This window comes from Rhinoraja longicauda, chromosome 11 (genome assembly GCF_053455715.1).
Source record: "Rhinoraja longicauda isolate Sanriku21f chromosome 11, sRhiLon1.1, whole genome shotgun sequence".
In the NCBI taxonomy this organism is placed as follows: Eukaryota; Metazoa; Chordata; class Chondrichthyes; order Rajiformes; family Arhynchobatidae; genus Rhinoraja; species Rhinoraja longicauda.
Window position 1 is genome coordinate 25,008,155 of NC_135963.1, and position 16,226 is coordinate 25,024,380.

At 42.8% G+C, this 16,226-nt stretch overlaps 1 protein-coding gene across 2 annotated transcripts in view; it reads right to left on the bottom strand.

Moving 5' to 3' along the window:
* Positions 1 to 16,226, bottom strand: part of pik3r3b (phosphoinositide-3-kinase, regulatory subunit 3b (gamma)) — a 515,510-nt gene that overhangs the window by 322,744 nt on the left and 176,540 nt on the right. The window lies entirely within an intron of this gene.

Sequence of the window (16,226 nt, forward strand, 5' to 3'; positions counted from 1 at the left end):
AATTGAAAAAATGCAAGAATATCCAGTTTAAAAAAAAATTAATATACTTCACACATTTGCCTGAATGTCCTTTCTTTTTCATTTCACGCAGTTCTAATTTGGTTCAAATGAAGGGGCTAATTCTACTGATTGGGGGTTACTGAATCTGGGCCTCACTTTTTGGGGGCTGCAAATATGCAGCTTGGACTGAGGGTACAGAGAGAGGGCCAGTGGTCACAGAACCATAAAACTGACCAGTGGCTTCAGTCATGGTGTAAGCTGACGATCAGATACATTGCTGGTGGTGCATGTGGAGTAATCATAGGCAGAAATCAACTAAGTAAATTGTCCCTAGTGTGTGTAGGATAGTGTTGATGTGTGGGGATTGCTGGTCGGCATGGACCCGGTGGGCCGAAGGGCCTGTTTCCCTGTTGTATCTCTAAAACTAAAATGAAAACAGAAAAAAAATAGCTGAGGCTAATGGTTGGAGATCAGGATTTTCATCAGGGACCTCAGGAGAGAAATTGCTGGGTAAGGATTTGGGGTGTGGGTGAAGCAGCAGAAGGGGAAGAGTCAGGCTTGGGTTGATGAGATATCGTGCAGGGAAATCAGTGGGCTGGGTGAGTGGGGGCAGGAGAGGGAGGAGCACAGAGAGTTTAGGTAGTGTGAGCAACTGATGGGTAATAGGTCATTAGGACCATGTTTTTACTTAAGGGCTCATTTGAGTTACAATTTTTCAAAGCACTCTAAGAGCCTAGCTGTATTGCCCTCAATAAAGCCACTCATGAATGGGAATAAGAGCACATTTATGAAGGTGAGTCTTATTTCCCCACACAACTCTGCAAGGAGAAATAAGAAATCCTATCAGATGCACAATTGTGGCTCATGCCCGGAATGGATGATTTTCCACATTGACACAAAATAACCAGGAAATGATTATGATCCTATCTCCCTTTGTGATAACATGTAGAAACAAAGAACTGCAGATGCTGGTTTATTAGACACAAAGTGCTGGAGTAACTCAGCGGATCAGGCAGCATCTCTGGAGAAAAAGGATGGGTGACGTTTCGGATCAGAGCCCTTATTCAGACTTTAGTCTTCAGTCCGAAGAAGGATCCCAATCCTTTTTGTCCAGAGTTGCTGCCTGGCCCGCTGAGTTACTCCAGCACCTTGTGTCTCCCTTTGTGATACTCCCAGGCCAATGCAGTTTCAATGCCAAAGCTTCAACTTCTTCTGATTTCATTGATTGAAATCAGGATGAAAAGGGAAAGGCAAATATTTTCCCATTACCAAGCAGCTTTCTCATCCAAAGTACTTCATAACCATTAGATTACTTTTGTAATCAGTTACAGAGAAATGCAGAACACACACTGATCACAGCTCAGAGAAGTGCCTCCTCTCACGCTGTGATTTTTCTCTCTCTCAACACCATCTATGCTGCGACCTCTAAGTGAGACTACAAATCTTGTGCCAGATTGTGAGGGATTTTGAAATGTGTTCGCAAACTGCTCTGAAATTGTCCCAATGCACATTTCACTTGGGACTCCTGCAGTGGCAAAGAAAGGGGAACTTTCATCATATCAGCCTGAGAAGGAATCAAATTCACATTCCAAAAACAGAGAGGGAATATTTTAATACACTGCCACAACTGTAGAGGACTGGGGATTTGGAATGCTATCACGGAACAAAAATTGAATGGAGAAGAAGGAATAACAGAGGTATAAGGGAAGAAAATTGAATATATTAATGTGTTTATTTTAATGTGAAATGGTTAATGTTATAATCATGCATGAATACTTGATCAGCGTTTATTACAAAATTAGAGTGTGCCAACATTTTAGCATTAGTTTATCGGGTTTGCAATTTTGCTAATTTTGCCATTTGTTAAGAGATTGAACGGCTGAGGGGAAAAAGAAGGAAAGTGAAGTGAGTTGTCGATGATCGCATGATTAAACAAGAGCAAATTGTGAGAATCATTGTGTTCAACTGGAAGTGTGAATGCTTCGAAATCTGACTGTATCCAAAATGGGGAACAGAGGTGACAGATGCCCTCTGGGCATTACTGGCAGTATTGACACAGGATGCATGTAATGGCCCTGCTGCTGAGGCAGGCATGCATCCAGCATCGGCCACAATGATCGCTGGCAGCACAGCCTTTCAGAGCAGGGATGTGCCGATGGTGGTGACAATATCGTCAGCTGTGTCACCAGTGAAAGACAGCAAATGTGGTGCAAACGGGCTGCTGTCACCAGGAAACGGGGGGGGGGGGGGGGGGGGGGGGAGGCTAAAACAAGCCTTGAGAGCAAACCAAGATTGTTGGATGCTGCCTCGGAGGCACCACAGAGGAGGAATGAGATCAGGAATCAGGGAATGGACACCACCAAGTAATCTTTGTCCCTCATTCACTTTGACTGACAAGTATGAAGAAGTCCTGAGCACATCAAGAAATAAAGTCAGATTCTCTGAGATACAAACCCAATGCTTAATGATGAACATTTAAAATGAAAGGTTTAGAGTCATAGATTCATATAGCACAAAAACAGGCCCTTCGGCCCAATATTCGTGCTGACCAAGGTGCCCTATCCATGCTAGTTCCATTTGCCTGTACCTATCCTATATATCCCTCTAAATCTTCTCTATCTACAGGTCTTATAAATGTTGTTATAATACTTGCCTCAACTTTATCTGGCAGCTTGATCTATGTACCCACCACCTGTGTGTGAAAAAGTTGCCCCTCAGATGCTATTAATTTGCTCCCCTTTCACCTTAAACATATGCCCTCTAGTTCTTGATGCCTCAACCCTGGAAAAAACCGGCTCTGTGCATTCACCCTATCTATTCCCTCTATGATTTTACACACCTTTATAATATCAACTCTAACCCTCCTGCACTCAAAGGAATAAAGTCCAAACTGGTGACTATTTGCATACTTTGGGTATGCAAGCAAAGAATTTCACTGCGACTTGTCACATGTGACAATAAAGTATTCAATTCAATTCAAGTCTGAAGCTCCTTGAAAGTGGCAACACAGTGGACAAGGTGGTAAAGTTGTATGGCATGCTTGCCATCATAGGTCAGGACTTTGAGTACAGAATTTGAAAAAATATGTTGCAGCTGTATAAATCTTTAGTTCGGTCACATTTGAAATATTGTGTGAAGTTTTTGGATGGGTCCATATAGATAGGAGAGGTTTAGAGGGATATGGGCCAAATGGATCCAGGTGGGACTAGTGTAGATGAGGTAAGTTGTTATGACTCTGTTCTGGTTGCCTTACATTGAAAGGATATGGAGGTTTGGAAAGGATGCAAACAAGGTTCACTAGGATGATGCCTCAATTATAAAATATTAGTTTTTAGGAAAGGTTTGGAGTCTGGAACGCATTGACAGGGTTGGTGGTAGAAGCACACGCGACAGTAATATTTATGAGACATTTAGGCAGGCACATGAACAGGCAGGGAATAGACTGAAATGAACCACCAGCAGGCAGATGGGATTAGTTTAATCTGGCATTATTTTCAGTGTAGACATGCTCTTGTCCTGCATTTTAATGCTTCTAAAGCTAAACTTTTTGATTTCTTTTGAAAATGTTATTACTAATGAAATCTCAGATGGCAAATGAATGAATGATGAAGATTTAGGGATCGTAGGATATTGGATGATTCAAGGAATCTGGGGATGGGGCTGGAAAATTATGTTTGAGGTTAAAGATCAGCTATGACCAATGAACGGTGGAGCAAGCTCAAGAGGCCAAATGGCTCACTCCTGTTTCTATTTCTCATGTTCTTTAAAAATGCCATGTAGTATCAAGTACATATGTTAAATTATTGATCCAGGGCATAATACGTGTCCTGCTTACATGAGGCAAGTAGGGACAAGAATTGAGCCAGGTCAAGGGGGCAGATAAAAAGATATATAAATCAGTTCATTTGTCATTCCAGTCGACTGGGCAGCACAGTCTTGCTGCAAGTGGTGCAGTTGTCTCATAGCTCAGGTGACCCAGGTTCAATTCTGACCGATGATACTGTCTATGTGGAGTTTTTACATTCTACCTGTTACTGCATGGGATTACCCCCGGATGCTCCATTTTTCTTCCATGTATCATAGACATACTGACTGTTAGATCAACCTGCACCAATCATATCATTACTGGTAACGTAGGTAGCTGCTCAGAATTACAGAAAGGTTCAAACATGTGAATGTCATCTTCAAAAAACAAACTTTTGACAACGCTGTTGATAAATAATTGTTTCAGCCTTTCTGTGGTTGTACTTTGTAGCATCAAGGTCTTTATGGTCTTAATGATGGGGAAATTCTACCTTATTTGACATAAAAGGAAATATTTGTAGCAACCAAAAATAGTAGATATAAGTTCCCTTCGAACACAGGTCCAGGAATCGAGCACACAATTCCTTGAGCCTGATCCACCATCCATATATACTGCATGTATATATATATATATATATATATATATATATATATATATATATATATATATATAATATCGCTAACAGTACTGATGCTCACTGGGAAACGGTGATGGATGTAATGTTACATTTTGTCCCAATACGTTTGTGCAAGGTTTCTATGTGAAGTAGGTTGCAGAGCTTGTAACATAAGATGGCAACTCAAAAAGATCTGATTGTTTTGTTACTGGGCTGGGCCTGGGATCAATGCAATTAACTGTGGCTTGGAACCCCAAAGATGTGGCTTTGTGGTTAGATTGTTCCATGCATTTGGCACCACTTCAGCTGGATCCAAGATAGGCCAAGTGACTATTTTCTAATCCCAAGGACAGCTGTACCTTACCAAATGATTTCTCTCTCCACAGAGCAGTGCAGTGCTTTGCCAGATGTAGATTGGGTGAATTTTAAAAAAAATCCTCTTCTGTTTTTCAGTCTCTATCCTACTCAATTTCCTTGTTTAAAGGGAGAAGAAGGCAATCTGCTCTCTGGTTTCTGCCAAGTCTGCTAGTAAGCCAGGCACCAGGCCCATCTATCCATGCCTCTATCACACTCTTTCATGCTATTCATTAACGGTGATTTAAAAATGTAATCTACTTCACGTACATAACATTAAATATAAACAAAGATCCATGTAGATAAGCAAGTTTATAAATGTTACTGTTTGTTGAGATCCTTTTCATTCCTAGTGTTTTGAAAGTGTCTGCAAAAGATGCCAAGGAAGGGATGAGGCAGAATTAAGAAATCCATAGCTTGTTCCTGAATGTCCCGTCTTTGTTAGACTTTTCTTCTTTAAATATTTGACTTGTGTTTTATGTCAAAAACCATAGCTGTATTGAATTTGTTGCTACCTACCTACACCCAAAGCTGTGATTTTCTCCATCTACTGTTCGGGTGGCAATGTCCAAGGATCAAACAATAAGGCTGGTACTGCACTTAGCAAATTTGAGACCACTCAGACTTCTTAAAGTTGGGATATCGGAATTATACTCGAGGAATATCAGTATGGGTTGGGGCAGAAATGACCTATGGTTAGAAGTGAAAGCATAAAAGCAGCAAGATAGAGCAATCTGCACAATGCTCGACAGAATATTTAACCACTGCACTTTGATGCATTTCAAAAGAGAAAATTCATGAGGCATTATGTTTACCCGTGACTGACAATTGCACAGAGTCTATAGTTACATCCTGTTCAAGGGATGACTTGTCTCAAACATCCACACCTGTGCATTGCAACATGGATGTCAGCTTTGAGCTGGAGGACAGATGGTGCCACATCTCACTTCCAACTCCACTGCTGGAACCATTAATGTGTTCAATGGCAGAGCTTGAATGTACTGAGCTGATGGATTGCACGGTTTTAGGATCCAATCCCACAGTGAAATCACTCACTTTAATTAAATAGTTAAATGTGGGCAAATAGTGTCTTTATATTCACATTTGAAAATGGTTTCTATCATTGTTTCTTATAAGTAATTTGTTTTATTTAACAATTTGAAATACATCAACAATTAAGAGACAATTTAAAGGAATTTGAAGGGCATTGATGGCAGGGAGCTGCCATGAGCCCATCAGGAGATTCTTTGTTATCTTCACTGTCTATGTTAAACTTAGGTTGGGATGCAAACTCATAGTGGAGGGAATGTATGCTCAGTGTGGTGAATGGGTCTCAATCAAGTGGGATCTTTTTATGTCGGTGATGTCAAAATTGTTAAATGTTGTTGGAAGTTCATAAGTTCTAGGAGCAGAATTAGGCCATTCAGCCCATCAAGTCTACTCCACCATTCAATCACGGCTGATCTACCTTTTCCTCTGAACCCCATTCTCCTGCCTTATCCCCATAACCCTATAACCCCTGACACTTTGTCGAAGTGAACTCACCCAGATAGCTGAAGATTAATCCATCACAATCTTGATTTGTATCTTTCAGATTATTGTCTGTCATTTTGGGGTCTTCAGAAAATGAGTTACTTGGGGTTGAATATCCAGGCTCTGACATGCTCTTGTAGTGACAGAGACTGATCCAGTTGATGTTCACATCACTGGTGATCCCCAGAATACTGATGGTGGGGCCTCAGTAATGGAAATACCATTGAATGTCAAGGGTAAGTGGTTACACTATCTCTAGTTGGAAATGGTCAAGTCCTGGCACTTTGTGGCAAGTACGTTATCTGCTATTTATCAGCTCATGCTTGAATGTAGTTGCAGTCTACCTGCATATAGGCATAGAGTGTTTGATATGCTGTGGAGCTGGAAGGGAGTTCATTGATGAAAGAGTTGAAGATGGTTGGGCCTTGGACATCGCCCTGAGGGATTCCTGCAGCGATGTCTGGACTGGGATATTCTTTTGTGTGAAATATGACTCTACCATTGAGGTGTTTTCTCTTAGGTGTCCATTTACCAATTTTATTAGAGTGCCATGATGCCATACTCAATGCCACTTTGGTGTCTCTCTCACCTGACCTGTAGTATTCAGTCCCTTGCTCCATATTAGGACCAATGCCATGATGAGGTCCGAGACGTGTAGCCTTGGCAAAGCCCAACTGGGCATCGATGAGGAGTTTGTTGGAGGGAACATGGTCTCAACAACACGTTACTGAAGTTTGAAGATTGATTTTATGGTTCATAAGAAGATTGTACTGGTGCTCCTTTTGTGAACAGGACACACCATGGTAATTTTTTACATTATCGGGTAAGTGGCTGTGTTCTAACTGCACCGGAACAGCTTGCCGATAGGCATGGCTGGGTTCTGCTGCACACTACCACAGCTGGGATATTATTTCATCCCATTGCTTTCTTCTAATCAGTGCTTTCAGATGTTTCCCGATATCATGTGGAGATGATCCAATTGGCTGAAGACCAGCTTTGCCATGGTTGGAACCTCAGGAGGAAGTCAAGATGAATACTCTTCTTGGCACTTTCCTCTAAACATGATTGTGAATGCTTCAGCCTTGTGCTGTGAGCCGGCCCATCATGGTGGCTGGGGAAGTGAGATGGAGCCTCCTCCTCTCTTTGTATATTTCATTGTCCAACACTGCTCATGACCAGATATGGCAAGACTGCAGAATTTTGATTTGATCTGTTCATTATGAGATTGTTATGCTGTCTATTGCAAGCTGTTTTTCTGTTTAACCTATATGTAGCCCTGTGCAGTTATACACCAGATTGCCACCTCATCTTTAATGTTTGCCTGGTGTCATTCTTGGCATGTCCTTCTGTACTCCTGTTGGATTTGGTTTGACCTCTTGAACATAACAAATAAAGTGGGGGATGAAATGAGCCATGAGTTCACAGATTGTGGTGCAATACATTTTCTGCTGCTGCTGATAATCCATACCACATCGTGGATGCCCAATTTTGAATTGTCAGATTTGTTCTGAATCTTTTTAATTTAACACAATTGTCATGCCGCACAAGGTGCTGGATAATTGCCTTGGCGTGATGGCAGGGCTTCATTTCCACAAAGCCTGTGCAGTGTTCATTTCTACTAAAGCAATCACAGTGAATGTTTCTACCTCTAGACCACTACCATGAGGTTTGGTGTACAAATACAAGCAGAGCAATGGGCTTGGGAGCACACTGTCTGAGGTGTAATTTTTGCCTCTGACACTGGAAAGAGGATCAACAGAAAGTTGTTGTCGAGCCATTCCAAAGATTTTGACACCGCCTATATATAAAATAAAGAAACGGGAGTACCTCTGAAGCTCATCACACTGCTCTGCCAGATACATACTGCATCTCAAGTTCACTTTGCTACCAGATCTTAAATGTAAATACAATACTCTGAATTATATGCTTATGGTATTCAGCATCTGGCGGTAATTTGATTAATTGTCTGACACAGCATTTAGAATGGAATAGCTTCTCCTTGTTTGTGTGGAAAGGACAGGCTTAACACTTCACACAGAGCAGTAGGTGTCGATCCTCTGTGTATGACAAAGGCAAGTCCACAGTAACAAAATGTAAAGTGGCCTCGAACAATTCAAATAAAGATATAACTTACATTGTGATACAATATCTCCATTACCTTCACAACCAATAGCAAGATTATGCTACTTCGGGAAATTCTCAGTGTGTAGTTATACAACATACCATTTCCATACTGACCTTTCTGTCCTGGACCTCCTCCATTGTCAGAGTGAGGCCAAACGCAAATTGGGGCAACAGCAACTCATATTTTGCTTGTGCAGCTTACGACACAGTGGTATGAATATGGATTTCTCTAACTTCAAGTAACTCTTGCATCCCCTCTCCCTACATCCCTCCCCCACCCTCATCATCATACTAGTTTCACTGTCATCCTGTTGAGTTTCATTGTCTGTATAACTTGTTTTCACCGAGCCCACAACCAACAATGCTCCATTGTGGGCTCCACCTTTCCTTGATCATCGTTACTCTTTTGCATAACTTTCATTCATCTATCTATATACTAAAACTCTCATTTGTTATCTTGTTTATGACTGAACTTCAGCCAAAACGGTACACGATAGCACAACAATTTTAGGCCCACCTTACTCACCATAGTCACTTTTGTGATAATGCAAGTAGTTTTATTGAAATCGGTGTTATATTTTAAAAGTTATTCACATTTTAAAGTTTAAAAGGAGAGGAGGGGGAGGGGAGGAGGGAGGGGGGAGTGGGGGAGAAGGGAGAGGGGAGGGGGGGGGGCGAGGAGAGAGGGGAGGGAGGGAGGACAGGGTGCTGCACCAATGCAGGAGAAGTTTGGGCCCAACGGGTCCACTTTGTCTAGTTTGTTCTGTATCTCTCTACATTGCCGTCTATATCTCTCGTTTCCCTTTCCCCTGACTCTCAGTCTGAAGAAGGGTCTCGACCCGAAATGTCACCCATTCCTTTTCTCCAGAGATGCTGCCTGACCCGCTGAGTTACTCCAGCTTTTTGTGTCTATCTACCATTAACCCCGTCTGACACTAGATGTAACCACAACACATAAATAATAGACCCTTCTTAGTCTGTAGACTTATACCAATCAATAAAATTTAAATCAGTATTTGTCATTGCTAGTTGCTGTCTCAGCATTTTCCATTCAGTTTGCTACATCAATAGGCATAATATTGCCTTAAAAACGTGTATGTGAAATCTCTCTTGACTTCAAAAGAAATTAACAAATGTCTGTTTATCATTATGATGAAATAAGCCTGGCGCATTTTGCAATTATTTATGAAACAAACTGCTATTTGATGCTGTTGAGAGAGCTGAGAATAACTGTGTGAAAATTTCATTACAGGGAGTAGCCCTCTATCAACTGTCCTCACCCCTGCAGGAACAAAAATATCCAGCCGTTGGTGTGGTGCCGTTTTAAGGATTCAATTAACATATGTTGACCTACATACTCCCACAATTACATTCCTGACAGATGCTGCCTCTCTCTCCTTCCTTTCAGAATAACGTTTCCATTGCTCATCTTTACTTGCATACCAGACCGATCTCAGAAGTTCATTTTCACTTGATTAAATCATTTCCTGTGCTTTTTTCCTTAGCAAAGTACAAGAGCTGACATTCCTGTGTGCATTATTCTAGCAAATTCATTCATTTGAAATTAACAAGCTAAAGATTTTGTTAATAGAGTCAGAGAGTCAAAGAGTGATACAGTGTGGAAATGGGCCCTTCGGCCCAACTTGCCCACACCGGCCAACATGTCCCAGTTACACTAGTCCCACCTGCCTGTGCTTGGTCCATATCCTTCCAAACCTGATCTATCCATGTACCTGTCTAACTGTTTCTTAAATGTTAGGATAATCCCAGCCTCAACTACCTCCTCTGGCAGCTTGTTCCATACACCCACCACCCTTTGTGTGAAAACGTTACCCCTCAGATTCCTATTAAATCTTTTCCCCTTCACCTTGAACCTACGTCCTCTGGTCCTCAATTCTTCTACTCTGGGCAAGAGATTCTGTGCATCTACCCAATCTATTCCTCTCATGATTTTATACACCTCAATAAGATCACCCCTCATCCTCTTGCGCTCCAAGGAATAGAGACCCAGCCTAATCAACCTCTCCCTATAGATCACACCCTCTAGTCTTGGCAACATCCTCGTAAACCTTCTCTGAACCCTTTCAAGCTTGACAATATCTTTCCTATAACAGGGTGCCCAGAACTGAACGCTAAATACCGTCTCACCAATGTCTTATACAACTGCGACATGATCTCCCAATGTCTATACTCAATACTTTGACTGATGAAGGCCAATGTGCCAAAAGCCTTTTTGACCACCTTATCTACCTGCGACTCAACCTTTAACGAACCATGCACCTGCACTCAGCTATCCATTCAGCTATCTCTCCTTGGATCCCATGCGATCTAACCTTCCGGAGCAGCCTACCATGCAGAACCTTGTTGAATGCCTTACTGAAATCCATGTATACAACATTTATAGCTCTGCCCTCATCGACCACTTTGGTCACGTCTTCAAAAAAACTCAATCAGATTTGTGAGACATGACCTCCCACGAACAAAACCATGCTGACTATCCCTAATCAGCCTTGCCCATCCAAATGACTGTATAACCTATCCCTCAGAATACTCTCTAGGAACTTTCCAACTACAGATGGTGAACTCACTGGCCTATAGTTCCCTGCATTTTCCCTGCAGCCCTTCTTGAATAGAGGCACAACATTTGCCACCCTCCAGTCTTCCGGCACCTCACCTGTATCTAAGGATGACTCGTAAATTTCAACCAGGGCTCCTGCAATTTTCTCTCTAGTTTCCCATAATGTCCTCAGATATATCTGATCAGGCCCTGGTGATGGCATAATACACATCATAATAAAGAAAAAAAGATAACAATATTTTTTCCAATATGACATTTCTGAGAAACTCACACTTAAGAAAATCTGCCAAATAATATTTGATGAAAATGATGCCAAGCTCTGAATCTTAGTGGTAATGCAAAATCAAGATGATCATTCGATGATGTCATTTAATGCAATGTTCAAGGACATTTATTTAGTTGAAAATGTCTTTGTTTAAACAGCATTCCATTTTGAAGAATTAGCATTATCTTAATTATCCTTTTGTTTATTACTGCCCAGGCAATTGCTGGGAACATGGGTAATTAATCCAGATGAATATGACAAAGCAAACTGAAGGTGGACAGTGCCTTTCAATGATCTTGTCTCACAAATCTCTCAAGACCTTACCCACAGTCCCATTCAGAGTGTGATCTCTTGACCCATTTCTCCTCTTATTATTCATTTTCAAGACTGAGTGTTTTCTTCTATGTTCCCTGGTGTTTCTCCAGTACTATTCCCTTTTCAGTTGGTAATGGCATAGAAGTAAGGGACCTTTTATGCCTAAACATAATGTATTTCATTCTTGGGACAGCATCTCATTTCTACCTGTCTCTGCTCAAAGTCCATTCTTTGTAACATCATTTAATTTATTTTTCCTATGCATTTCCCCATAAATGGTATGCAGCTTATTTTATAATATATCTGGGATAATGTCACAGGCCATAGGTTGTTCGGCCTTCACTATATAACTTTTGTTACATCTCTAACCTCGAGTAACGCATGCACCTGAACACCACACCTCTATTGTTCCTCCACTGCCCTGCAGTCATATGAACTTTCTTACTCTGGGTCCAATTATCTGCTGAAATCAGAATGTTAATCTTGCATAGCAGAATGTGCACATGTTTTTAAAGTGCAAGAAACACTATGGCAGGGGTGTCAAACTCATTTTAGGTCAGGGACCGGAATAGGCAAAATGCGACTTCATGCGGGTCGGATCAGTTGTGCATGCGCAAACACACGCACGCGTGCTCCCACAGCTTTCGTTGCCTTCGTTTTTTCAACCTGCTCTCATGTGTTTCACTTTACGAATTTTGTTTCTTGTGAAGAAGATTGCCTAGCAAGCATTACTTTTATGATTGGTATTAACTTACAGTCGTAGGCTACAAGAAAGTTGTGATGAGGGAGAGAAAACTTGGATGACTTGGATGAAGGGATTAAAAGTAACATTAGCAAATTTGCAGATGATACAAAGCTGGGTGGTAGTGTGAACTGTGAGGAAGATGCTATGAGGTTGCAGGGTGACTTGGACAGGTTGTGTCAGTGGGCGGATGCAAGGCAGATGCAGTTTAATGTGGACAAGTGTGAGGTTATCCACTTTGGTGGTAAGAATAGGAAGGCAGAGTATTATCTGAATGGAGTCAAGCTGGGAAAAGGGGACGTACAACGAGATCTGGGTGTCCAGGTGCATCAGTCACTGAAAGGAAGCATGCAGGTACAGCAGGCAGTGAAGAAAGGCAATGGAATGTTGGCCTTCACAACAAGAGGAGTTGAGTATAGGAGCAAGGAGGTCCTTCTGCAGTTGTACAGGGCCCTAGTGAGACCGCACCTGGAGTACTATCTGCAGTTTTGGTCTCCAAATTTGAGGAAGAATATTCTTGCTATTGAGGGCGTGCAGCATAGGTTTACTAGGTTAATTCCCGGAATGGCGGGACTGTCATATATTGAAAGACTGGAGCGACTAGGCTTGTATACACTGGAATTTAAAAGGATGAGAGGGGATCTTATTGAAACGTATAAGATTATTAAGGGGTTGGACACGTTAGAGGCAGGAAACATGTTCCCAATGTTGGGGGAGTCCAGAACAAGGGGCCACAGTTTAAGAATAAGCGGTAGGCCATTTAGAACGGACATGAGGAAAAACTTTTTCAGTCAGAGAGTTGTGAATCTGTGGAATTCTCTGACTCAGAAGGCAGTGGAGGCCAATTCTCAAGAGAAAACTCGATAGAGCTCTTAAGGATAGCGGAGTCAGGGGGTATGGGGAGAAGGCAGGAAAGGGGTACTGATTGAGAATGATCAGCCATGATCACATTGAATGGCGGAGCTGGCCCGAAGGGCTGAATGGCCTACTCCTGCACCTATTGTCTATTGTCTATTGTCTAAAAAATGATGCTAATTTTGGCTAAGATTGTTTTGGGAGCAACACCCTTTCCATTAATAAACCATTTGAAATCGAACATTAGCAGACACACAAATGTAGACCTAACGAAACAAATTATAAATGTAGGCTACACAACTGCACCTAATATTTAAATTAACCTGCTTCCAGCAATCAAACTCAGACAATGAACACAGTTAGCCTCTAATTTTTATTGAAGTGATCACATTTACAATAATAGAACAGTCAGAAAATGAATGAATCACAATATTATGACACTCAATATTTCATAATGCATTTTGCTTACATGTCGCAGGGCATCGAACAGTGTCACTCATTTTTCACTTGCTGCTTCCAGACACCTGACATCTCTTGGCTTTAACCAGCCTGTCAACATCAGGGACCTCAGATAGACACAAAATGCTGGAGTAACTCAGCGGGTCAGGTAGCATCTCTGGAGAGAAGGAATGGGTGATGTTTCAGGTCGAGACCCTTCTTCAAACTCTTCTACCTTCGATTTAAACCAGCATCTGCAGGGTTTTTTTTCCTAAACATCAGGGACCTGTTGTCTGTTAGTTATACGTTGGAAAATAAGTTCTCTTTAATTCCGATTCCAACCTCCCAGAAGAAATAAAGATCCAGCCGACGTCTCGGTTGAATCGTCTTATGTAAAAAAAAAGAGGAAATTAAAAGGTTTGTTTTCTTCACGCTGTTTTCCTTTTTGGGGGTGAAATGCAACAGAATTCTGTCATGTTTTCTTTCTTCCTTGGGATTGTTGGCTAAACCACACGGTGAAACCAAAATGTATAAAAATACCCTTTAATAAAATCTGCCTGTGTGCACTTTAACCACATGTGATTTTTTTTTCTATTACAAATCTGAAATTGTGGAGTACAGAGGCAAATAAATAACTTATGGGTCTTTGTCCCAAACATTATGGAGGGCACTGTACATTCGTTCTCTTGTTGGTAAATTCAAGGAAAATGCTAGAATGGAATTAGGGAACGGGACACGAGGAAATCACAAATGGAAGGGAATGGAAATAACCAGCAATCTGTGCGCCTGGGTGGTGAGGGTGAAGTGACTGGAAACGGAAAAGAAATGAGGTAAAGGCCAGCTCATGATGCATGGCAGCTTGATGTCTGTGAGCACTTTAATTACTATCTCCGACATCTCCCTCCCGTTTCTGGACCTCACCATCTCCATCACAGGAGACAGACTAGTGGCTGACATCTACTATAAACCCACTGACTCGCACAGCTATCTGGACTACACTTCTTCCCACCCAGTCTCCTGCAAAAAGTCTATTCCCTACTCCCAATTCCTCCGTCTACGCCACATCTGCGCCCGGGATGAGGCGTTTCGCACTAGGGCATCAGAGATGTCCTCATTCTTCAGGAAACGGGGCTTCCCCTCCTCCATTATAGATGAGGCTCTCACTAGGGTCTCTCCTACATCCCGCAGCACCGCTCTTGCTCCCCCTCCCCCCATTCGTAACAAGGACTGAATCCCCCTTGTTCTCACCTTCCACCCCACCAGCCAGCTTATCCAACAAATCATCCGCCAACATTTCCGTCACCTACAACGGGACCCCACCACTGGCCATATCTTCCCATCCTCTCCCCTTTCTGCATTCCGCAGAGACCGTTCCCTCCGTAACTCCCTGGTCCACTCGTCCCTTCCTACCCAAACCACCCCATCCCCGGGCACTTTCCCCTGCAACCGCACGAGATGCAACACCTGTCCCTTTACCTCCCCCCTCAACTCCATCCAAGGACCCAAACAGTCTTTCCAGGTGAGACAGAGGTTCACCTGCACCTCCTCCAACCTCATCTATTGCATCAGATGTCAACTTATTTACATCGGCGAAACCAAACGCAGGCTCGGCGATCGCTTCGCTCAACACCTGCGCTCAGTCCGCATGAACCAATCTGACCTCCCGATGGCTGAGCACTTCAACTCCCCCTCCCATTCCCAGTCTGACCTTTCTGTCATGGGCCTCCTCCAGTGTCATAGTGAGTCCCACTGGAAATTGGAGGAACAGCACCTCACATTTCGCCTGGGCAGCTTGCAGCCCAGTGGTATGAACATTGACTTCTCCAACTTTAGATAGTTCCTCTGTCCCTCTCTTCCCCTCCTCCTTCCCAGATCTCCCACTGTCTTCCTGTCTCCACCTATATCCTTCCTTTGTCCCGCTTCCCTGACATCAGTCTGAAGAAGGGTCTCGACCCGAAACGTCGCCAATTCCTTCTCTCCTGAGATGCTGCCTGACCTGCTGAGTTACTCCAGCATTTTGTGAATAAATACCTTCGATTTGTACCAGCATCTGCAGTTATTTTCTTACATTTTAATTAATTGGATTTGTGGACACTTATACAAAGACAGTATTTACAGACCCCTTTACCTGTGAGTAAATGGATTCATTCTGAATTACTAATTCATTGGTAATGTTGCTTTACACTTCGTTATCCTTGCCTGCCGTGAGCAAAGTCACATCCAGTTAAAGCAGGCTGCTGCATTCGAATAGACCCAGAGCTGAATGAGTCATAGGTGACACGGTTTGCAATGGTGATTATTTAAGATTATGTTTAAGAAATCAGGTAAATTGTAGTATCTAATCTTCCTCTTGTCGGTGCCTCCGGCCCACTCCAGTCCGTCGCACAGCTCCGCTCCACCACACCCCGCTCCGCTCCAGCCACCGACTCGCAGCTCTCGTCGCCCAGCCGGATGGGACTGCAACCGGCACTGTGCCCGCCTGCCCGCACCCTCCCTCCCGTCGTGCTGCCCGCCGGGAACTGTAGTCCGCAACCTTCCTCCCGGCCACCACTCACGCGTGCCCCGAACTACAACCCCGACGTGCTGCAATAAATGCCGCCC